Source organism: Euprymna scolopes, chromosome 15 (assembly GCF_053919585.1).
Source record: "Euprymna scolopes isolate OS-2025 chromosome 15, ASM5391958v1, whole genome shotgun sequence".
Taxonomy (NCBI): Eukaryota; Metazoa; Mollusca; class Cephalopoda; order Sepiida; family Sepiolidae; genus Euprymna; species Euprymna scolopes.
Genome location: NC_136496.1, coordinates 5,415,722 through 5,441,934, shown reverse-complemented (window position 1 = coordinate 5,441,934; position 26,213 = coordinate 5,415,722). Strand labels below are relative to the sequence as shown.

Here is a 26,213-nt window from a genome sequence, read left to right as displayed (position 1 = left end):
TATGTGTAGCAGCTACACATACCCGGCGTTGCCAGAGTTTTTTTTTTTAACTTGAAACTAGAGGAATTGAAATTATATTAGCTGCTACAGTGCTGCTAGTGCTACACTGTAGCTAATATAATTTCAATTCCTCTAGTTTCAAGTTTGACCAAATCCAAACGAAGGCCGTGGCAGGCGTGGCACGTGTCTTGATATTGTATTCGATTAATTTATTTCCTTGTAATGTGTATTATTACATAATTTTTCCGATCATTTTTTTTTCACGTGTCCTAGCGTTCAGTTTTTGTTTGTTTTTTCTTTCTCGGTAGCACGAGACCTGAAAGCGCCTTCTCCTACCCTTTCGTAATCAATTGGCCGCTTTATCGCAAAACTATCCGTATTTTTGTTCTTTCTCGTTATTATACCTATTTACAATGCCTCCCCACGGGACAGTTAGACAGTGTCTAACTTAGACACCAGGGTCGTTTTTTAACGTGGAGAAAAGGTACAAAAATAAAAAAAATTTGTCTCTATTGAATTTCAAATGAAATCAATGGTATGTACTAACTTTTCATGTCGCAGGAATGAAAATATCCCAAAATTACAAAAAACGATGAGGTAGAAAAGGCAATGTCTTAAATTAGCGTTGAAAGCCTTTTTTTTATTTTTTATTTTTTTCTAAGAAAAGGTTCAAATTCAAGCAAAAAATAGACAAATCCTAAAATTCAGTACAAAAAGTCCAGACGTCGGAAGTGGACTCGATTTAGCTAAATATGGAACAGAAGTCATTAAGCATGAAACGAAATACGAAACCATATGGAAACACTTTTATCATGAAGAAAAAAACTTATTTTTTTTACATTTCTAGAAATATTTTTTAATATTTAAAATATATTCATACGGAAATAAAAGAATTTTTACATTTCTGTAAATAATTTTCTTTTATCTATATACAAGTGAAATTATCTTTGTGTGTACATTTCCTTACCAAATTACTTTGTCAATTTTAAGTCTACAGACTCGAGATTTGACATAAGGGGTATTGAGATTTAGGAAAGTATTTTTAATCGTTTTTCGGCTATAAATTTGGCTGTCAAGAGGTCAAAATTCAACGATTTGACCTTTTGAAAACTCTACCAAACTCTTCCACCAATTTTGGGTCTAAACACTTGAAATTTTAACGGCAAGATAGTTACTCTTCTCTATACCTGGATAAGTTTTTAGGGTGCTTGTGTGTCTATTACCCCGCTAATATTTTCAAGTTAAATTCAGTTTTTATATGTTTGTTTATGAAATTGTTAGGTACGAGTACAGAATAGTAAAAAAAAAAAAAAAAAAAATCCTCCCCATGTTAAGAATAGCTTTCTAAAAATTGGCGTTATTATTTCAACGCAGTAATATAAATGCATATGTACCGTTTTTAGTGGTTTTACTTATTTTAAGGTGTTTTTTAAAGTTTGAAACAAGTAGTGCCAACTTAGAATAACAAGATGGCTGAAAATTCTTCAGAGTTTTAGGAGCACTGAGTTTCAACTTATATGAATACTTAAAAATAAGTTAGGTAAAAGAGCAATTTATGGTGGCCATGCTAATAAATGCATGAAAAAATATTGGGCCATACTGTTAATATCCATGTCCATTCAAAAGGTTAATTTACTGCTGTGATGGCGTGGTGATGGGGCAAAAATATCAAATACATGTGGTTACTGGCAGAACCCGTTGAAATTCCACAGAATGAGAAATATATTTAATCGAAAAAATGTTTTGATAACATGTTTCTGGATAGTGTTAAAAAAAAAGAAAAAAAAAAGGTTTTTAGACAGAAAAGCCAATAATATGCAACAAATATAAGTTTAACATTTCTATGAAAATTGTGTCCATTGTATTTTAAATATACAACTGACTCGATCTGTAGTACATCTCAAATTGTTATCAATTTGGATACTCTACTTATGACCATAATATATCTTTTTGTAGGGCCACTCCCTAACAGATTGATAGGGAGGTATAAAGATTCTCACTAGGACATCAGGCAGTGGTAATTGATGGGAATAGGGGTCGTTGTAGTATCATAGTTTTGATACTTAAAATTAGATCTTGAATGCTACCCTCTCCTCTCAATACTTAAAATCTTAGGACACACTTAATTCCTCCTCCCCCCCCCCCGACAAAAGGAGGGTGGGCCTGTAAATTGACCCTTGTCCGTTCATCTGTCAGCACTTTTCTCAATAACTATGCCTTGGAATTTTTTGAAATTTTGCACAAACATTAAACATGATATGACTAAAAAAGTAACAGAATGGATTTTCCGGGAAAACTCCAGTTGCCCCTCTAGGGGTGCCTTTCAGGTTAAAATGGCTAAAATTGACACTTTTGTGCTTATTAAAAAATAATTGATGCTTTGGATTTTTATAAAACTTTCTGAAAAGTTGTAACTAATTGATTTCTATATAATTCTGTTTGTCTATACTTCACTATAACTCTTGGGTGTGCCCCAGGGGCTTTTTTAGGGCTAATAAAACGCTCCATTTTTGGAACTATTTTACCATATATTTGTCCAATTTTCTGAGTATGTCTATTTAGCAGTTTTGCATGGTGCTGAACTCAAATTTAAATATGTTAAGGCCTTGGGGACTTTTGGAACTAAATAGGGGGGGGGCAAATATACTTAGTCATTTCTTTTTTGCATAGTGCAGAACTCAAATTTACATATGTTAAAGCAAAAAAACTGCACCGTTTGTTCATTTTCACCAGGGTTTGACATCCCCTGGGGATTTGGGGGGGGGGGGCTAAATAGGGGGGGTGCAATGCTGAACTTAGTCATTTTTTTTTATGCCTCGTTCACTGTGCATTCATGGGGGACCATGCATGCTTCACTTTTTTTTTTTTTAACCATGTAATCACCGCTTACCAATGCCCAGTAGCCACTCAAGGACAAGGATTAATGAGTACTGTGATGATGAAAATTGAATAAGTTCATTTATATTAGAGAACAGCTTATCAAGAACCTGTTTCAAGTTTTATATAACACTTTTATTTCCAATATTATCCAAAACGCATAAATCATCTAGATAAGTTTATTTTATGACTTGAACTTCTGTTGAATCCAGTTTTTTTTTTTTTTTTTTTTGTAACAGTTTTTATGCTTTATATAGAGCAGTCATGAATAAAATATTTATTTTCTCTCGTAAATTAGTGTCCCTGTTAAGTGATTTCGCCACACTGACCAATCAGCTTAAGGCTACAAAAAAAAAATATCTCTATATAATTTATATATACGTATTTTATCACTTTCAATAAATACAATCATAATATTCATTCTTGATTTGTAAATGCAGCAAACGGAATAAGTTTATCAAGCCTTGTCAGATGAACACAGGCATTTTGTAAGAGCGTGCGCCTATCTCCAACAAACATTCCTACATTACCAACACTTCCACGTGTTTTTCTTTTTTATGATCCTATTTTTCAGTTTAAAGTGGTTGTATTCGAGGCCAACGCGACATCGACTAGTTGGTTTGTTTCCTACCTTTTTTAACTTCTTCCTTTTGCACTTTTTATTTTTTTTACATGTTTTGACTCTCCCATTTGATTGGTTGAAAAAGGGAAAAGAAAGACAAAGAAAAGAGGGGAGTTTCTATCTCGTTAAACCATGATATTTTTTTTTGTTCTTGTCATAGTAGTGGTGGTGGTAGTAGTACTTATTATACTAACCCGCCATACTTTCATTCAGATCCTATCTTACACACAGCTAGGACTTAAGATGTCCCCTATACGACAATTGTGTGCCAGGCACACAATTGTCGTATAGGGGACATGGTTTCTTAGGCATATTCTGCAAAATCAAAAGCAAACTAAAAAAAAAACAATTTTCCTCTAAAAAACAACCAAATAAATATTTGAAGATATAAAGAACTTGAAGCTTGAAACCTTTTACCAAAACGACCAGATTCAGCCTAAAATAACTCAAAAAGGTTTGATATGCCATAAAACAAAACAAACAAATATTCAAAGATATAAAGAACTTAAAGCTTAGTAACTTTATAAAAAAGACATTACTTTGCATTAAATAACCTGAAAAAGGATTGATATGCCATAAAACTGACGAAAATGCGCTCAAGAATTGTATGCCAATGTTTTATTCGGGTCTACATACAGCAAAAATGAGTTCGTCCAAGGTCTATAAAAAGCTGATACCAGAATCGTTTGGAAAGTAACTACCTAGGTTGCTCTGGTAACCTGTCATATTGAGTCATTTCGTTTGGGATCGTGTTGTGTTGAATCGGTGGAGGTGTTTGGGTTCGAATATACAGTTATTCAGGATCGTATCTGATTGTGTGAAAGAAATTGTTCGGACCGTGCTGCCACATGTGATAACAATTTTTTTTTTTTTTGTTCCATGTGAAGCGACGAAATGAACCAACCATGTTCTGTTTGGCAAAACAATTAAATAAAATTGATTGAATTGTAAAAAAGATGTTGCTATTTTTGTATGGAATTCTGATGGCTCTTTCACTTCAAGATGGCTCAGATGACACTATTACGAAATGGCTATTTCTAACAAGCATTTCTACTTGTTTTTATTTTTTCATCCACAACTTTTTCTTTTCTTTTTTTTTTGTGAATTTAACACTTACTTCTACACACATGGTCAAAACTTAGGATACCTTCTGTGAATTTGGCCCCTAGTCATAATAGCCTCGTACATCTAAGTATCAATTTGTTTAAAAGGAATAAAAGTTACAAAAAAATATATTTAGTCCTCACATTTTTCTAGATGGCTTGCCAATCGGTCTGTCATACTTGAATTTAAGTAGACACATCTTAATATCAATTCTTGCTTTGCAATCGCGGCAATTAGAATAAATATATAAAAGATGCTGCCATCCTTACAGATGTACAATTATTGGTAGGATTAAGGGAAGGCATGTCAAAATTAATGTCTTTTTTTTTTTTTTTTTTTTTTTTTTTTTTTTTTTTTTTTTGACGTTTCTTCGGAATAAAAACGAAACTAAAAAATTTATTTATGCAGAGTAGACAATGCATTGTGGATGCGTTATCGGCAGCTCCTGTAACTCTCGCTTCTCCTAATTTGTCCCTTACTCCTCATTTTTGAGTGATTTTTTGGATAAAGGGAGAAGAAAAAGCTGGATTCTAGGTCGGCAGTATTTTGCGTGAACAGTAGTATGAGTTGTCGGAAATTTTCTGTTCCTGTGTCTGTCCTTGTGGCCATGTCACTAATAAGGGTGCTGAAGGTAAACGTTTTATCTGGGCTGACGTTACCCGCCTGATAGTCAGGGACCCGAACCTTAGATTAACCACTAAGGAGGCTGTCCTATCATCAGGTGCAAAGTATCGGGGCTACTGTATTGCCATTTGGTGAATGGATTCTGGACCATGCAGTAGCTTCTGGTGGGGCTTCTCGATGCCATATTAGTGGGTAATTGTTATGGCTTTACCTTTTCATGTGCTACAAAAAAAAAGTTTCTTCATTCTTTTTCTTTTCTTACTTTACCTTTCTGCCCTACTCTAACCGTCTGTCGACCTGTTCCACAAATCCCCAAAACTCTATCATGAAAAGTCTTCAGAAAAAATACACGAGTAAACCCAGAACTCCAACTTCCAACGTAACCCCCCCCCATACCATGTCTCCTTCTCCAACATCAGGAGTTTACGTTCAAACCTTCGAGAGGTTGAATCCAAATTACAGGAGACTAAACCAGACCTATTATTCTTAAGCGAAACCGGAATTGGAACGACAATTATCCTAGATGATTTTGTAATTAAAGGATACTCTAACTTAACATCCAAATCTGACCCCCCCCCAAGATCGCTATGGACATGGAATATGTGCCTACATTTAAGATGGCTTTCTGTGTGGTAGGGACATCTCCAGAGAGGACCATAATTTACCCTATATGTGCTTCCGGGTTGCACTTGCTTACACCACTGCATTTATATTTACCCTCTATCGCCCCCCCCCCAATAGTGGAGTTACTATCTTTAAGAGCATATCTGAGAAAATTGACCATGTCCTGTCTGTTCATCCTTCAGCCATCATTCACGTCTGTTGTGACTTCAATGTTCACAATGTTGAATGGTTAACCCACTCGAATAAGACGGATGATGAGGGGGAGGTTCCGTCACGATTTCTCTATTGCTTATAACCTCCTTCAGATTGTTCACGAACCCACCTGTGTGCCCGATATTGACAGTCAGTATGCAAGTCTCCTAGGCCTTTTCCTCACAACTTGCCCTCAGCTATGTTCATCTTCCGTTCTATCACCACTTGGATCTTCCAACCACTTGGGTGTATCAATTAAGATTAAAACAAAATGTAATAAGTCCTCAGACGTACCTCTCCATCATACAGTATATCGATACTCTATGACTGACTGGGATAGTATTTGTGCATTTATATCCGATCTATCTCTGCATTCCATGTTTAAAAATAATGTGTCTTCTATAGTATGGTTAATTGTAGGTATAAACCGCTTTATACCCTCAAAAAAATTCCAGTAAAAACCTAACAGCAAGCCGTGGTTCTCTTCAGAGTATGCTACTGCCATTGCGCACAGAAATCACTTTTTCCATTGCTTCCAATGTAATAGATGTACTGAAACTAAAGCCGTTTTCAGGACTGCCAACAATCACTGTAAAAGAGTAATAAAAAACGCGAGAGTTGTATGCTCAGTCGGTTAAGTCCAAAGTAGCTGAGCAGCGGCATGGTTCCCAGTTTTGGCAAATAGCAAACAGGGTCCTCCTGAACAGAAGCGTGTGCACTATCCCAACGATCATCAATAGATCTGAGGTAATCTTGTCAGCATCAGACAAAGCCAGACTCTTTGCTAAGAACTTTGGAGCTAATTCTACACTATGCAACCAAGGCTGTCAACCCCTTTATTTCTGCCTGTATCAGAAAACACAATGCGACATACTAACATCTATGATGTTGTCAAGCTAATCAAAAACCTTGATTCCAATGAAACAACTGGCCCTGACGGCATTCCAATTATAGTGCTGAAAAAAGCTTCAACCAGAACTAGCTCCCATCCTTACAAAGCTGTTTAAGCGCTGTCTTAAGGAGAATTGCTTCCCAACACTCTGGAAAACCTCATCAGTATGCCCTGTATTTATGAATTCTGGTGATTAGTCATCTTCCTCTCAGTACAGCCAATTAGTCTCTTGTGCATCATGAGTAAGTTGCTGGAATCCGTGTTAGAGAAGTAGTCAACCACCTCAGCAAAAATAAACTTCTTAGTGACATACAATATGGTTTCTGTTTTGCTAGATCTACAGATGTGCTAGCAGTTATATCTCATAGAATTAGTGAATCTCTTGATGGAGGCTTCTTTTCTAAGACAATTACTCTTGACCTATCAAAGGCTTTTGATAGGATATGGCATAAAGGTCTCATAAGATATCGAGCTATGGTATAGATGGAAATGTTTTCTCAATTATTAAATCATTTCTGTCAGATAGGTTCATAAGAGTAGTGGTTGATGAACAGAAATCAGAAGCTCACAGTAGTTAATGCTGGAGTTCCTCAGGGGTCTATCCTGGGCCCAACTCTCTTTGTGATCTACATCAATGATCTCCCAAATAACATCCTAAGATCATTTGTAGATATTTATGCTGATGACACTACCATCTATGACAATATATCAAAAGCCTTAAATGACCAAGTTCTTTCTAGCTATCTCTTCTCTGATCCTGAGCACGTGGTACAATGGGGAAAGTGGTGGCTAATTACTTTTAATGTATCTAAAATCAAGCTCCTCTGATCCTCATCTGGCATCAATTGAAATGAATGTCTCTCATCTTGGCGAGGCTCCATGTTTTGACAAGCTTCTCAGCTTGACCTTTACTCCTGATCTAAAATGAAACGCATACATCAAATCCGTTGCCAAGACCAAGACCACTGGAAAAATGGTAGGATCCTTCTACCGCTCTAGTAGATATCTCACTTCTGATGTAATTCTCTACCTATATAAAAGTCAGGTACAGCCAATGATGAAGTACTGTTGCCACATCTGGGCAGGAGCTGCTAGAAGCAGCTTATCCTGCCTTGACAGTGTTCAAAATAGACTTTGTAGCTTAGTGGAGGATGCTCTTTCCTCTTCTCTGCAACCTCTTTCCCACAGAAGAGATGTTGCAAGCTTGTCTCGTCTGAGCTCCAATCTATGGTCCCCCCTCACCAAACTTTCACAAAAAACACTTGTCTAGCCAAAACCACTATCAATAATTTTCCCCCACCTCTATCTGTGCCTAAACCTAAACCTAGATTCCATGAACAAAGCTTCTTTCTTAGAAGTGCACGCCTGTGGAACTCTTTTCTGTTTGCCTGCTTTCCAGCTGACTACAAATCTTCAAGTCCAATGTAAACAAATTCTTGATGAACCGTCCCCCTAAGTAATCCAATTTACAAAATTTCCACTAATGTTTACTAGACTATAATCACATTGACTATTGTATACCCATTAACCCTTATTCTCGAGTGGCCTCCGGGCCGTGATAAGTGGTGACTCCTTTGAAAAAACAGAAAAAAACAAAACAATATTACTTTTTATATCAATTTCAATTAAAAGCGGTGTCACGTTATAATTAGTTAAACATTGCATTATTACATAAAACGTGTATTTTCACGAGTCATTTATCCGCCATCATTTTTTCGAGGTGGGGTAACAAGACAGACTACAGTTACCTCTCCTATTTAATATTAAGTATAACTTGCAATTTTTAAAAAAAGTATTTTTATTAATAATTATTTTGTTTCATCATTTTTCGTAATTTTTGGATGTGTTACTAATTTCGATTTCAATTTAGTAGATGCAATTGGTTTTAATTGAAATTCAATTTTTCCATGTTCATTTTTATTCTAAAGAAGCACCTTTCTTTTATCACCAAGTGTTTTTCAGGTTGAGAACACGAGAATAGAGGATTACATGTAAACTTTTTTCAGCATCAAAAGTGCCAGGTATGTTTTGCAATTGACAACAGAACGAAAAAGTGAAGGAACAAATATATAACAAACAAATATTACTAAAAAGCAATTTAAGTTCCAATTCTACCTAGCTGGATAAGTTTTTGGTGGTTTTACTGAGTTGAAATTGTGTTTTACTGAGTTTAAATTGTGTTTTACTGAGTTTAAATTGTGTTTTACTGAGTTTAAATTGTATTTTAAGTTTAAAACACAAGTAGTGTTGAGTGCTTAAGTTAAAACAAAAACAAAGATGTTGACAATGTTCTTGCTTTTGGAGTCCCAAAAATCACTCAAAACTCGAAAATAAATAAAAATACTAGTGATGGAACAATTCCAATATTTTTCCTGATTCTGATACAATTACCGATTCTGATTCCGTTTCTCTATTAACTTCAAAATATTTAACCATAAAAGTGTTATTCTGTCCCGATTAGTGTAAAAACATATCTTAAATGTGCCTATATTTTCTCAAACGTAAAAAAAAACATGTGTGAGGGTGTGATCAAGAGATTTTAGTCTTACTGGAAGTTTAAATTAATAAATATTTATCGTTTTATTATTACTACAAGCAGTGAAAGATGCTTCTTAAATCAAAGATAATTTAAGGAATCGGTTTTGGCATCGGAAAATAGGTTCAAATTTTTCCAATTCTGATACCCCAAAAAAGCTCCGATTTTTCCGATTCTTGATTCCGATTCCAATTAATTGTCCCAACACAAAAAAATACTAATGGAAATCCACCCAATAAATGTCAGTGACATTTATTGGGTGGGTTTGTCATTTTTATTTTCGAGTTTTGATCTATCCTTGGGACTCCAAAAGCGAAAGCATAATGTCACATCTTTGTTTTCGTTTTAACTTTAGCGCTGAACACTACGTTCAAACTTAAACACTTAAAAAAAATAATTAAAGCACCAAAAACGTATCCAGATAGGTAAGAGTAACTTGTATTGCCTTTGGTAATATTTATTTATATATTTGTTTTTTTTCATCACTTTTTCGTTTTGTTGTCTATTGTAAAGCATACCTAAAATGTTTCCCTTCTACCAAAACACGCATAAAATTTATCTCCTTTCCTTTTGGTTATGTTTTTAAAATGCTATCCACTTTGAAACTCCGAACCTGAAAAGCAGAATAATATAAAACTTTTTTACTATTTTAATAGAATTTTAAATTAAAAAAAAAGAAGAAAGAAACACCATTGACTGCCATTTTTGTCTCAATGGATAACACATTTTTTTAAAACGGTTTTGAATAAATTTTTTTTTTTGTCTAAATAAGATTTAGGATGATTTGCAAAAATATAACTTGAGTTCCTGAATTTCAAAAAAATTCCATCTTTTATTTCAGTCTATAGATTTTGCGTGGCGAAATTAAAAACTCCAAAATTTAATGAGTCTCTTCAAAACTATGGTAGCCTTTACATGAATAAATTAAATTATTTAGTCCTGTAAATTTCTATATATTTTTAATGTTTGTTTTCACGATTAAGTGAACAGTCAACTTTATAAGGATTTAATTCTTTTTTTCGTAAGCGATACATATTTGTTGCCTACATAACCCCCGAAGGTAAGCAACGATGAGGCTAGTCAGTACCAGATTGGTAACCATTTTGTGAATGTTAGACGCCATATGTGTTGGAGACAAATCCTGCATCTAGTATTATGCTTCATTATCTTGACCCTGTCTTGCCATCAGGTCATGTGTTTCTGGATGAGAGTGTGGTAGATGCAAAAGTAGCCCACACTTTAAGCTAAGTCAAGTGCAAGTCACAGCAAAAAAGAAAAGGGGGAAATAACTGTTTGTAAATACAAACAACTGTTTGCGGGCCTTTATGGTCTACCATAGGTGAGGAAATATAACGTAACGACAAATTGCTGAAACAAATTATTGTATTTTCAGCAAAATGCGCAATTATTTATTTATTTTTTGTATCGATTCTTCAAAGTATTTCTTATTTAATGGGATATTAACAATATTGGGCTCACTAAAAGAAAAGTATTTAATTTTTCAAAGATTTAAAAGTAGTGCTTTTTGTAAAAATAATCATATATATATATATATATATATATATATATATATATATATATATATATTCTAATCTAGAAGAATAATTATTTACATATTTCACACTTCCACTTCAGAACATAATGGATGAACAATTAAACAAATTCAAAATTCGGATTTTCAATCTTTAAATCTGATACGTGCACAGTTTTTGTTTTATCTATAACGTACTCATAAATAAAGAAGGCACATATATATATATATACGTTTTATTTTTATTACCGTTTTTTTTTTCTGTTTAGTTACATTATTGTTTCAAAAAATAAAACGTATATTTGCTATAACAGTATTGAGCACTTTCTTCAGGTTTTTATTAATTACTACTTTTACTAAATATATATATATATATATATATATATATATATATTATGAAAAAAAAGTATACCGTTATAAAGTTCATTCTTCACTTAATCGGTGAAAAAAATTTTCTTTTTGTTTCTTTACAAAGGAGTCACCACTTATCAAGGCCTGGAGGCCACTTGAGGATAAGGGTTAATGAGTGTACAATGGCCAAAGGGAATGTGTCAGTCATTGTTAGTAATGGAAATTTGGTAAATTGGATTACTTAAGGGGATGGCTCATCAAGAATTTGTTCACATTGGACTTGAAGACAACCATATTGAAAGCAGGAAAACGGAACGGTTCCACAGGCGTGCAGTTCTAAGAAAGAAACTTTGTTCATGGAATCTACTTTTAGGTTTAGGCACAGATAAAGAGTGGGGGAAATTATTGATAGTGGTTTCAACTAGACGAGTGTTATTCGTGAAAGTCGTAACTGGGGGGGGACCATAGATTAGAGCTCAGACGAGCACTTGCCCTAAAATAACAATAAAGCAGAGACAGGCTCACGATGTCTCTTCTGCGGGAAAGAGATTCCAGAAAAGAGAAAAGGGTATCTTCCACTAGGTTAGGAAGTCTATTTTGAACTCTGTCAAGGCAGGATAAAGTTTTTCTAGCAGCTCCTGCCCAGATGTGGCAACAGTACTCCATCCTTAGACGCACTTGGCTCTTATACATGTAGAGAATTGCATCAACAGTGAGATATCCACTGGAATGGTAGAACGATCCCACCATTTTCCAGTAGTCCTGGCAACAGATTTGATGTACATGTTCCATTTCGGATCCGGAGTAAAGTTCAACCCCAGAAGTTTGTCAAAACATGGAGCCTTCTCAAGATGAGAGCCATTTATTTCAATTGATGCCAGACATGGATCAGAGCGTTGATGATAGAAAGATAGAAGTTAGGTCTTAGATGCATGAAAATTAACCAGCTACTTCATGCTCAAGATCAGAGGAGAGAGAATTAGAACTTTGTCGTTTATGGCCTTTGAAGGGTTGCCATAGATGGTAGTGTCGTTAGCATAAATGTCTACAAATTATCTTAGAATGTGATTTGGGAGATCATTGATGTATATCAGAGAGTTGGGTCCAGGATGGATCCCTGAGGGACTCCAGCATTAATTCTGTGAGCTTCAGATTTTTATCCATCAACCACTACTCTTGTCAGTCAGAGAGAAATGATTTAATAATTGAAAAGACGTTTCCATCTATACCGCAGCTGTAGATTTTGTGGCGTAGACCTTTATGCCACACCCTATCAAAAACCTTTGATATGTCAAGAGCAATTGCTTTGTAGATTTTTATAAACTCCGTCAAAAATACTTATTCCTTCCTTCCGTTTTGGGCGTGCGTAAGGTAGTTTCCACAGCAGGGTCGAGTGAGGAACAGTTCCAAACAGCCCCACCCTCTATCTTAAGAATGGCTTTCTAAATATTATTTTAGCACGGTACAATACATAAGTACCATAATAAGAAAAGAACATTAACTAATGTTAAAAAAATATGCTTAATTTCATTAAAAGCTGCTTATCGCGCCAATTTTTTGGTGGGTCATTTTTCATAAGGGACATTTTTTCCTTTTACACCGGCTGAAAATTACTCGAGAACAATAACAAACACATGGACAGCTTCTTTTCACTTTTTCTTATTTATTGAATTAGAAAATATTCATTTTTTTTTTAATTTCTTTTCTATCCTTTTTATTTTTCTTGTATTGATTTTGTTTTGGCTTGAGTATTTGAGCTTAATTAGTTTGAATGAGTTTTATCGGAATAAATGTGAAATACGTAAGTATTATTTATAATATTTAAACCTGCTTTGTTTTGAAGAAAATGGAAGACGTTTATTTGCTTTTTTAGAAAATTTTAGAAGTTGATTTTCGTTAAATGGTACTTATACAGAATACGGACCGTCTTAAATAATAACGTTATTTAGACATTCATTTATAACAAGAGGAGGGGGGTACATTTATTTATTTAATTTTAATATTTTGTACTTTCACTTAACAGTTTACTGAACAAAAGATACCGTAAAAATTGGGTATTATTTTACATTAAGGCCCGTCTCACGTTCGTATATAACTAAATATATTTTTTGTAGATTTCGGTGTGCTAAAAACGAATCCACAAACCGTTTCCGTCGCAAAAAAAATAGTTTTCATGATATGAAGAAATCACTTTTCCATGTAAATTGAACATAAAATGAGCACCCACTTTCTGGCCACCTGAGAGGGAGCATTTTTTTTTTTTTTTTTTTTTTGTGTGTTTATTCGCTAAAAAGTTTTTTTGTTTGATTTCTTTTGCATGGTATTACCCCCTGAACTCTGGGACTCTTTTCCATTTCACAGCCCAGCCTTCGTTTACACGCAAGCATAAACAAAGGCTGTTAAATGTGCACTTGTGTACCAAACTGCCTTGTCACTGTAGTAATTGACGAAAAATTAAAATTAGACGAAAAACAAGTAGTTTTCCAAATATTAAACCATGTAATTCTATATGTTATCATGGGTGGCCATTTTGTATGCGCAAGCGCGCGCGTAGACTACCTATGATAACATTAATTAAAAAAAAATTTTTTTTTTTTACCGACGAAAATTTCGGACAGTGTTTTGTAATTTAATGTACTTTCACCTAACAATTTAATTTAAAAAAAAAAAAAAAAAAAAAAAAAAGGTTAAAGACTGTTCCAATTTTAATCGAGGCATCTCCAGTCAGTATGGATGGATGTTCAGAAGTGTTATAAATTCTAGTTGGACATAAAGTTTATATATATATATATATAATATATATTTCATTTATCAATCTAAGTGCAATATTAAGACATTTATTATTATCCAAAGGGTCGCTTCATGAGGAAAGAGAGAGCAACAAAAAAAAAAAAAAAAATTTTATTTATATCACATGTAACAGCATGGTCCTGAACAAATTCGTCCATGCAATTCCGAACAACACTGCTGAATCGACACGCCACATTCCCGAGCAACACTCTCGACCGACACAACACACCACCGAACACTCTTGTCAAATCAACATGCCATGATATGAAATTCAGTAACGTGAGACACATTAGCAGAGCAATATTTTTCAACTGCCATGGGATAACTCCTCAGTTCGTTTTTTTATAATTGTCAAGCGAAACTCGGTCGTTGCTTTGGGGTAAGATGGATTCAGCTCAGCAAACATTTGATTTGCAATCTAAAGGTCCCGGGTTCACTTTTCGCCACAAGTAGACCCGACTCCTACACTGGGGCACAATTCTTGTGCGCTTCCACACATGCTCGTCACATTCCTCCCTAATCTTAAGATCACACAAATGACATGATTGGGCAGGCCATTTCCTCCTGGTACTTTGCCTCAATAGTACAGGCTTAGGAACTTCCTTAGTGGTGCCTTTGTCTACTGCATCCTCAAACTCTTCCTGCTTTGAATCTTTGGGTGAATCATCTTCCGAGAAACTTTCTTCATCTAGTTCTTCACACAGCAGTGAGGCTTTGTCATCTGATGAGGTAAGTTCGTCACTGATTACGCAGTTATGTCGGTACACTGGCCATATATCCTTTATGTGGCACAGTGATCGAGTATTGGCTATTTATTTTTGTCACAGTTCCTGTGTCGAATTGCGTCATACATTTTCCCTGCGAACTCTTCACTGAAACCACATCCCCCTCATTGTATGGATCAGCAACTGTAGCATCGGTCACGATCACTTCATCGATACTTTGACATGGATCCTACAATTGTATAGCATATTCGCAGGTGCTGTCATGGCTGCCTTGTCATCTTTACGCGGGACGTTGTGTCAGTACACTGCCTCCTAACATTGTGCACTTTGTTCTTGCCTCTCGATTATTCCATTTCCGGAGGGTACGTGGGCGCACCGAAATCGAATGTGTATGCTCCACATCTATGTAAAGTCAGCAAATGTCTTTCCGCAAAACGCTGCACCATTATCTGTGAGCAATTTGGTTGGCAAAATCTGTTCTGCAACTGCTTAATGAGGCGAGCAGAATCCTGTCGGTGCAACTGCCTTCAAATGGCAAAACGGCTAGGGCCACAGTCTATCAACGTCAAGTACAACTGAGTGCCGAAATGGGTTATATCCATAGCAACCCTGCTCCATGTTTCCAGGACATCAAGCTTACCTGGCTTCAAATGCACCGAAGCTGGATCTATGGATTTGCATTCTTTATGATCCCCAACCACCAACCGCACTTAATTTTCAGTTATTAGTGGGTTGACTAACTTCATAAAGTACCATGTCCTTTTCACACCGGGATGTCGACTAGACTGATAAATTGTCTGTATCCGAAATATTTGTTCATGTTCTGCGCCCACAGCACACACAAGTTCTCTGGGTTCTGTCACTTTATGGATCTCATTTAACCACTGCTGTGGTACTTGAGTAAGTTGGTCAGCTGTTACTGTGAAACTTAACGAGCCCTACATCAGTTGTTAGGGTATATTCCGAGGCCAAATCTTGGAACATGGATAGTGGGCATCTAATTAACATTTCCGAGGCTGCTTTGGTATGTACTCTAGTCTGCCCGGACAAGGTGTCAGTTATCCATTAATATAGACAAGCAGAGTCCATTTGAAAATGTATGGTTTTGGCTTTCCACTGTAATGCAAGGTTGACAGCTCGTAGCACAGCATCAAGCTCAAATAAATGTATGTGCTTGTCTTCATGCACTGCTCGGAGCCAGCTTGCATTCTCTGCTACAGAACCATTGCTTTCCACAATCACGCCTGTAGCAATGGAACTAGCGCTCACCCACACTGTAACACTGTAACATTTTTGCCACGGATAGACCAGTCACCTTTCCCTTGATCATCCTGGGCTGCTCTCAAACAAATGTCTTCAATCATCCGTGCTAGAATAGGGTCTTGCGTTTTGTCACCCCCCCCATCCAATTATCATATTTGCCTTTTGCTTTACAAACACTGTGGCGATGTGTAACCAGCCACACACCAGGAAATAACCAGTCATTTTCCTGCACACTGAAAATACAATTTGTCGAGTAAGTCTATCAGGTACTGTTGGAAGGTCACTTCCATGCCAGCATAACAATTTTCCGTGCTCCTCCTGGAAACGTAATCCCAATACGCGTGATCCCAGTCTCGGCTGTTCTAGGGTCTTGCTTTCCAGACTAAACTTCTCCAAATGTTCCTTGACACGGGTCGCAGAACACACAAAAATGTCAATATATGAAGACATTGCCACATTTATAGTCTTATCCTAAGGACGGTATTAACAATGGCCCGCATTATTAAAGGGGCAACGTTAAGCCCAAATCTGAGGTGGGTGAGACAATATCGCTGTCCCTTGATCTCGTCTGTTTGGTACGGCCACAAAGATTTGTCAACACTTACTCGCAAATAGGTTCGGCGTAGATCCAGCACTGCAATGTTTGGTTCCTGTTGTCGCCATTCCCTCAATTTTTGTAAGCAAACATCTGCGTTGGCCATATGCACGTCCACATATTCATTTAGCTCCCAATAATCCATAACCGGGCGTGCTTTCTGTCTGTTTGTTCTCCTGCACAACAGCCATGAGGGGGAGTAGATCTTTTGGAGGGCCAAGTTCGTCCTTAGGATATGGCAAAATCAACCATTATCGATCCACACCTGCAGTCGCGATCATATTCCTCACGAATTGGTGTTGGGGCTGGATACTTTGCAAGTCCTTTTCTCAATGTAAATGGAGGTTGGTCACCAGCCCATTTCAATGATGTGGTTCACTTCCAAGTATTTTGTTCATACTCTGCAGAGAAGTCAGGCTCGGTAATGGTGATAGCAAAAATGGTCTTGCTGAAATGTGGAAAAATCACCTCACCTGCACTAGACAGGGCTACTCTCTCAATCGCCTGATTGCATCCAGTCCAAGCAATAAATCAAATCCCAGTAAGAATCCATTCACAACTAAAACTTCTATGCTAGTGCTCTGCGTTGCACCATTCCTATTCCACAGCAGCTAAGTGTGCTTCCATCTGCTGTGAGCACTGGGGTCACTTTCCTCGTCCATTCTTCGCAACACAACTTGTAGACTAGTGACTGTGCGCATCCAGTATCCACTAGAGCTGTACGTGATAATCCATTGATGTGAACAGTGATAACCAGCGATGTGCCATTGACACCAGTTTGGGGGATGAGATTGGTCCAGGAGGCAATCACTTGCCCTATGATTGAGCTCATTACATTTGTAACACCGCTGTGAAGTGTCCGGCTCCTTAGGTGTAAATTGTGTTGACTGTGCAGCTAATACAGCTTGCGCTGGGACTCCCGTGCAGTTCCTTAAAATGGCACGAGCACGTGCCAGCACTTGTGATAGATGTATGTTATCCATTTGGGAGGATACTCATAACAAGTTTTCTGCATGTTCCGGCAATCTAGCAATGAATACACATTGCAGCCATTGATCCGATACGCTGCCAAACAGGCCAGCAAGTCTGCATAGTTCTGCCAAAAATATGTTGACTGTTTCACCTTGTTGTAAATGGCGTGCTGCAAACTGCTTTCTTCGAGTTATATCGAATTCATTAATACAGACTTTAGGAGCTTTTTTTTGTAATGTTCCTGTAAAAATGAAATCTTTTTTTTTTTTTTATTGTTACAATTTATGATGCTTTATTTTCATAAAAAAAAGCAAAAATAAATTCATGCATTTTTTATTTTTTTTATTTTTTTTTTTATTACTGAAAACCATAACTTTAGTAAAAGTATATTTTGTTTAAACAAAATAATACATTTCCACTAAGATTTAAATAAAAATAATGGGCTCATTATATTCCATGTTCATTATTTGATAGATATTGAAAATTCCATGAAAATTGGTTAATTTTGTGTTTTTTTTGTTTTTGTTTTTTGTTTTGTGAATTATTATGTAAAAGAGAGGGGTCAAAATGTTTATGCATTTTGAGCATTGGTATTCATTTTGCACGTACCTAGCTTCTGTAGAATCCATTCTTAGACAATTTTGTTTGTTTTAGTTTGTGCTTTTGGGGGCTAATTTAGCTATTTTTGTTGTTGTTGTTTTGTACAAACAAGGTGTTTTTGTTGTTTTTTAATTAATATCTTAGGACTTTACTAATTTTTTTTTTTTAAATAGACCCAGAAAACTAATGTATTTTTCAAGGGATTTCTACAATGAATTTATTTAACTTCAAAATTTAGCTGAACATGTTGGTTTCCGAATGTCGCCGTGAAAACATTTTTCATTATAACTTGTTTTTTAATTGTACAAATATTTTTTTCCTTTTGGAAATTAACTTTAGGCTTTAATCTTTAAAATACAATCAAAAAGTAGTCAACAATCTACAAAAAAATGACAATAAACTGGCTTTCAAAACTATGGCCCCCTATTTTTTCCCACCATTATTGCACCTATCTTTTTTAAGTAGTCGAAAAAACAATTCGAAGTTGCATTGGTTTTAGCATCCTAAATGCTCGTATGAAAGTAAAATTGAGTTATCTCCCCCCAGCACAATGACAGATTCTGCAAAAGGTCAAAAATCCTATTTAAAAAAAAATAGCATGGTTTGTATTCTACAGAAGTAGCCATTATTAATTGAATGAAATTCTTAAACTAATTTTGTTAAAAATAGGCATAAAGACTATTAAACCTGACTTCTGTTGCCGTAAGTTTTGAATCAATTGTTATATATATATATATATATATATATATACTAGCAGATGTACCCAGCATTGCTGGGTATTAAATTTAATGTTAAACTCCTTAGAGTTTAACATTGAATTCAAATTTTTAAAAAAAGGGAGGAGGGAGAAATTGAGACCTGTGCATGCAAATATTGTTGTTGGCATTAGTCTAGAAGACTATGGGTTTGTGCCTGTAGAGGTGGTTGAACACCTGTGGCTGAATAAGCTTATTTTTTATCTAGATTGTTGGTCGCAGACGTCCTAAGTCAAGTTTAGTGTGTTGTGTTTGTGGTCTGTTGAATTTTGTTGACTGGCTTTCTTGAATAGTCTTTTGGTTTCCGCTCATTTTGCAATGGACTTTCCGCTTAGTGGTCAGGCCTTTTGGTTACTGTTTGTCTCCAGATGTTGCGGACTTTAGTTTTCGGCTCCCAGCTTGTAGGATCAATATCACATGCTTTCATGTCACGTTTGCACATGTCAACATAACTGACGTAAGGACGACCAATTTTCCTTTTGCCAGTAGTTACTTCACAATTGTTGCAATATTTTGGTGTTATAATGGGGTATGATCCCACACAGTCGGACGATTCTATTTATAAACGATGCTGCTAAGAATTGACGAATCAAATTAATTCACATTCTGCTACCAACCAATCAGAAACCAGAATTGCTTCATAAATATTAAACCTTTTCTGGAGCAATTTCACATGTTCTTTTCCGTCTCGACACGGTAAGAATATTTTGTTCTGTGGAACTGTCTACTACAAACAAGTCACCTCCCAGGACTTGTGTGTAACAGTGAACCATCTGAAACTGTTCTGAAACTAAAAATGGCTTACACTTCTATAACAATAGAGAATGTTTTTTGGGATTTGCCCATTGTCAATGCAGTGTACGTGGCCTATCCAGCATTGGCATCTTTGGCGAATGAGGGTGAACATACGAGTATTGTGCTTTTCTAAACAGTTCACTTTTTGTAAGTTAATAAAAAAAGAAAAATACTCAAGCTGAGATCCAAACCCAAACCTAAAGACAGTGAATCAAGTACAATAACCATTAAACCAGCTTGACACTATCATGAAATTAAATTTGGTACTTACGTAGAATACAGACCGTGTTGAAATAATGTTATTTAGAAAGCCATTTTCTACTTTCACCTAATAATTGATAAACAAAAGGGTAATCTTGACACAACGGTAGTGAAACAAAAATGTCCGCCTGACTTGAGTTTATATTAAAAAAAAAACTGGTAATTTTTTTTTTACTTTCTTTTCACCTTTTAAAATGACGACTTTAAAATTGGCAGACAAGTTTTTCAGATATGAAGATCTTTGTTATAAATTGTGATTCCTTATGATATCATTGATGGCCATTTTGTACATGCAAGCATTTTTGATGTGCACATGAATGCATACGAAATCGTGAGAAACAAATTGAATGACATGGGAACCAATTTTTCCAACAAAACAAATACTTTGCAAATTACCTGCATCTTTTTTTTTTTTTTTTTTATAGTAGTTTTAAATACTTTTTATTTCATCTTAAATATTAACTCTCTTTACGACTCTTAAATTTCCAACAAAGATAACTGCTGTTTTGTCCATTTTTTTGGGGGGGGGGGGGGCTGGAATTCGCCATTGGACAGTCCCGTCTATGCAAGGAAAGTTTGCTCATTTATAATTTAATTTGGAGGCACGTGCTACCCCCCCCCCAAAAAAAAAATTATAAATGAGTAAAACATAGCTATATTGATTTGGAAATTTAAAAGCATAAAGAGTTAATATTTGAGATAAATAAAAAGCATTAAAAACTACTAAAAAAAAAAAAAAAAAATTGATGCAGATAGGTTGCAAAGTAACTTTTATTAACTCTGGTAACAAGCATTTGTACCCAGAACATTCGTCCATGGAATATTTGTCCATTTTTTGCTAGGTAGGATAAGAATTATTTATTTTACATGTTGATTCAAACTCTGAGAAACACAAATTGTTTATTTTAGTTTCAATTTTTCTAACAGTAATATTTTTCTTATATTTTCAGTGGTCAGTCAGCCACTTCTTAACCTGATGGATTTGATGTTGTGAGTTGATTCAGCAGACGATAATCCGTGATATCAAAACAGGTAATTTTTAGCTTATCAATCCAGCATCTTGTGGTGGGGCCGATTCCATTCTACTTTCCTCATTTATGAATAGATTTTTTTTTTTAATTTTTTTTTTTTTTAATTTTTTTTTTTACATTGCGTCTTCAGTGATTGGGAGATCATATTTATTAAATTGGAGGATAGGCGATAACATACTACGAACATTAAATTATATCTGTATACTAATTTCATGTTTGTAGTATGTTATCACCTTCTATCCTCCTTTTTAATAAATAGGATCTTCTGATTGAATAGTTTATATAATCTTGAAACCGTGACACACGTATGTATGTACGTTAATGATACCATGGTATTAATAGATTCCATTTCTTAACTTTTCTCTCTGAACTTTCTAGTATGAAAACAAATGAACATCGACTCTTAATAACTTTTAATCAAATATAATTTTTATAATTGATTTAAGTTTTCAAAATTTTCAGATCAATGGATAATTTGTGGCTCTTAAATCATCGAATTTAACTTTTTCTGATATTCCAGTGTATGGAACTGGTTTACTCTGCAGAAGCTAAAATATTAACAAATCTATTATCTTGTTTTATTTGGGGTGGGGGTCATCACTCGGAGGCCTCTCTAGGATAAGGGTTAGGTAGATGGTGAGCCATGATCAGTAATGGTGGAACTTGGGTATGCCTTGATTATTTAAGAGGACCGGTCCAAAAAATCTGACATCATTTTAAATGCCAATATCTTGGAAACTACTCTGTGTATCTTCATGAAACTGCACAAACTTTGTTGAACATCATAAGTAGGGCTATGATGAGAATATTCTTTTCATTGTTTTGACTCTCGAGTATATATCTGACACGGTTAATCAGTTGAGAACCACATCACCATATCTAAAAACATTTAAAATATTAATTGATATATATATACTCGAGTCAAAATAACCAAAAGAATATTCTCTTGTCATAGCCCTAATCATAAGTTTTATTCGTTTACATTTCAAAGAAAAAAAACAAAAAGATTTGTTGATTCTATGACCAATTTCATAATTTTCACAAATGTTTAATATGAACGCATCGTGTGACTCTGCACACGTCAAGTCGGTAATCAAACTTGGGTAGCTGTGTTCGAGCATATTCCAAATGACTTTTCTTTTGAAGTGAACAACATTTCTCAACCTGAAAAGAGATAAATGTCAAACATCAAACATAAAATCTTGAATGTTTCTATACAAGCTGTGAAAATTTGAGGTCATTCTAATGAAATTTGACAAAATTATTGTCCTGCGAAATGACGTACAATTGTTATAAAATATCTCTCTTGTGACTTTATGCCTTTTTGATTTATTCAAGTTTTCAGAATAAACAAAACATAAAAAAGCATCCAAAACTTTTCAGAAAGAAACTGTAAATTATGGATTTTATGAAGGTATTCAATTACTTTTGGTCTTTCTGAGAAAGAGTCTATAGTAGTGTGGGATGTATGCAAGTGAAACCTGGCCAGGGGAGATAAAGGACATGCATTACATGAAGAGACAATGACATGATAGTTGTGAAATGCGAATCTTAAAGACAGGCTCAAATGTGATGACTTTGGGAAGATTAAATATAAACAGTAAAAGAATGTGTGCGGAACTAAACTTCATTTGTGTGGTCACATTGAAAGTGTTCAAGTTAAATTTTGTTGTTTTTTTTTTTAAGAAAAGTAAAGATAGGATCAATTGACATGGAAGAAAGTGATAAAAATGTTTTTTAAAGATGGATAGCGATTGGTTAGCTTGGAAGTCATTTTTTAAAAACTGCCCAACACTAACATGTAAAACAGAAGTTAAACTGAATATATATATATATATATATATATATGATTGATATGTAATTCGCTTGAAGCATTGTGTAGGATAGGTATGTAGTAGAAATTTAGAAGGCTATCACAATGCGAGGAATGAAGTGTAGTCGCTGTTGGTGAAAGAAGACGAAAACAAGTGGCGATTTACAAATCAATAAGTACATACATATATGTTTATATATACATATATTTATTCAGTTGTATTAAATACAAATGTCTTACTTATGTCTGCAACAATATCCATAATAATTTCGGAAAAAATTCCCTTATCAAATGGTAGACGTGACAGATCGATTCAAAGCATGCTAGATGATTTCCGCTCCATCATCTAGCATGCTTTGAATCGATCTGTCATGTCTACCAGTTGATAAGGGAATTTTTTCTGAAATTATTATGTATATTGTTGCAGACATAAGTAAGACATTTATACTTAATACAACTGAATAAATATATGTATATATAGACATATATGTATGTACTTATTGATTTGTAAACTGCCACTTGTTCTCGTTTACTTTTACCAACAACGACTATATTTCACTCCTCACACTGTGATAGCCTTCTAAATCTCTACTCCATATATATATATTAAATTTATTTATGCAAACATTGATGGCTACATATGTGCATACATGTTTCTGTAATCACCTGTTACTGGGGAGATTACGTCTTCAGGCCAAGAATTACCCTTGAAACCTGAAATTTCAAGACACAAAACATTTTATTTCATTTACAAAATTAGAATCTCTTATTTTGTAAACGAAATAAGAAAATATTTTTTGTGTTTAATATACCTGCTTTGTTTACTCATTGAGCACTTTTTGGTAGACACATGTTGTTTCATTGGATGTACTTCTAGGAAACTAAACTCTACTGCCATAATATATATATATATATCTATATATATATATCTTGTAAGTTCCTTTAAAACTAAAAAAAAAAAATGTCTTTTTGTTGGAAAATTATTTTGTCATTAAGTCAATCAATTTCCTGTATAACTGAATAATTTTACTTACAGGAACAAACAATAGTACCAATGTTCTTAAAGGGATCATCAGTTGTTTACCATGAAAAACTGTTTCAGGGATTTAAGTAAAAAATAATATATGTATGAAAATGTTTAAGAAAATTTACCCAAACTGTTTCATATAAAAGCTCAATAAATATTAACATTTAAAAACAGCATATATATGTAAACAAGTACATGTTAAATTCTAATGACTAAGCCTTTATTCATTTTTTTCATATATCGAATTTCAATCATTATGTGTTGATTTCCGGTTGTTTGTGCATGAAACAGTTGTCGACTTGCATTGAATTATTTTGAAAAATTGGCATGAAAAAGTATTAAAGACTTGGTTCTTGGAATTTATCATACCATTATTTACTTTTGCTTTTGTTTGTCCCAAACAAGGTATATTGCCACTAAAGCATAAAGAGCTACTGTGATATGGACCAAATTTGTAGGTTGGAGAAGGGCAAGCTGACTAAGGAGTTGGATAGCAAGATGTTTGTTCACATTATATCCAATTTTCTTCATGTACCATGGCAGGGATGGAATTCTAAAAGCAAACTGTCTAAAGAAATTGGAGTAGAAAAATTTTTTTTTTTTTTTGCATTTACTGAAGAGGTGGAATGTTTCTGCTAGTAGTGATGTTTTGTTGAGGGGAGGTACAATAACGGTTTAGTCAATAGAGCATGTTTTGTGGAAGTACTTGTAGAATAGGGATGCAGTGATATGACGAGCTGAGGCAGGTTAAAAACTTCTGCACTGTCCAAGAGGCATGCACAGAACCAAAATTGTTATCCCAACTCCATGGATTTGTGGTTTCATGCCTGATACATCTTTGCTTTTCCACAGATGCAGATACTGAAAGGATGTCAGATTTTGATGTTGATTCTCTGTCCAATTAGCCCTAACACTACAGACCCTAGCATGATCTGCTGCTACCAGATCAGGCTGTCTGAAGATATTGGCTTCCTGAGACGAAATGCACCTAACATTGATGCTTTTTTGTTTTTCTACTTCCTTTCGCAAAACTTAATTATGTTCTACAAAAACAACAACCCGCCTATTCCCCTTTTCCTTCTTCCCATTTCCATTTTCTCTATCTCCCACCACTTCCTGACTGGGTTCCTAACTTAAAATGTACCAAGCATTAATACTGTAACCCTTTTCCCTCTCCCATTGCAAAACTCATTCATGTTCTACATAGCAGGGAACAAAAACAATAAAATCCACTGTAAAACAACCAAACAAACTAGTGATTGAAGATACAAAATAAAAACCTTCTACAAAATAACATTGGATGCAATATGAATACTATTTCCAAAATAACTGGATTCGACATTAAATAATCCGAAAAGAGTATGTCGTAAAACAAAACAACCAAACCCTAGCATGGTGAGGAATTGTCAGATCTTAGCAGACTGCTGCTGATATTTATTTTCATTTTCTTAAGGTATGAGTGCGACATTTTGGAAAAGGCCAATATTTCTAAGAGAAAGTTGGACTTTAATAAGAGGGGGGGGGGCTTACAGATTTTGTTCATCATCAAATTCAATCTAACATCAGTTTTACATGCTGGCATATGTTGGATGGTTTTAAAAAAAATCGGCTTCCAAACTAACCTATTTCTTTATGTATCTTGCTTTCTTCCATATTTTCTTCAACCTTTCCCTGTGAGCGGAACCTGCTACTTTAATTGTTCTACGAATATTGACCAAAGAACTCTCCATTTTTTTAATGTGACCATACCATCAAAGTCTCCTGTTCTGCACACATATCAATATACTATCTAGATGTGTAATCTTGAGTTCATCATAACTAGTCTTGTCTTTAAGAGACTCACATTACACATTCATCATTCTCATATCCTGTCTCTTGGTGCTATCAGATCAGGCTGTCTGAAGATTCTGCTTCCTGTCCTAAAGTGCACCAAACATTAAGTTATATATTTTTTTTTATTTTCTGTAATGTACAAAAGACAAAAATGAAAAAAAAAAAAATTAGGCACAAAGCTACTCAAAAATTGCGGACGAGGGAGGAGATGGTCTTCGGTCATCCTTGTCACTGTACCTGGCTAGAGTTATCATTCACCATAATACTGTAAACGCACCAGGGAAGGGGGGGGGTCGTCCCACTTAAGATTCCCTGAATCAAATAATTTTTTTAAGTATATACATGTACAATATATGTAAAAAATAGAATTCTGTAAAAGGTTGATTTAATGAAATTTCTG

The 26,213-nt window shown here is 34.9% G+C and overlaps 1 protein-coding gene across 10 annotated transcripts in view; it reads left to right on the top strand.

Annotated features, from left to right (window-relative positions):
- The window catches only part of LOC145293699 (kelch-like protein 24), a 196,994-nt gene that overhangs the window by 50,738 nt on the left and 120,043 nt on the right, over positions 1 to 26,213 (top strand). For 6 of the 10 annotated variants that reach the window (XM_080140122.1, XM_080140127.1, XM_080140124.1 and 3 more), the window contains exon 2: positions 21,060 to 21,141. The gene's annotated coding sequence lies outside the window, so the exon portion shown is untranslated. Of the gene's footprint in view, positions 1 to 3,387; positions 3,496 to 12,940; positions 13,155 to 21,059; positions 21,142 to 26,213 lie in introns of those variants that run through there. The other 4 variants (XM_080140119.1, XM_080140126.1, XM_080140121.1 and 1 more) reach the window with 4 other exon arrangements.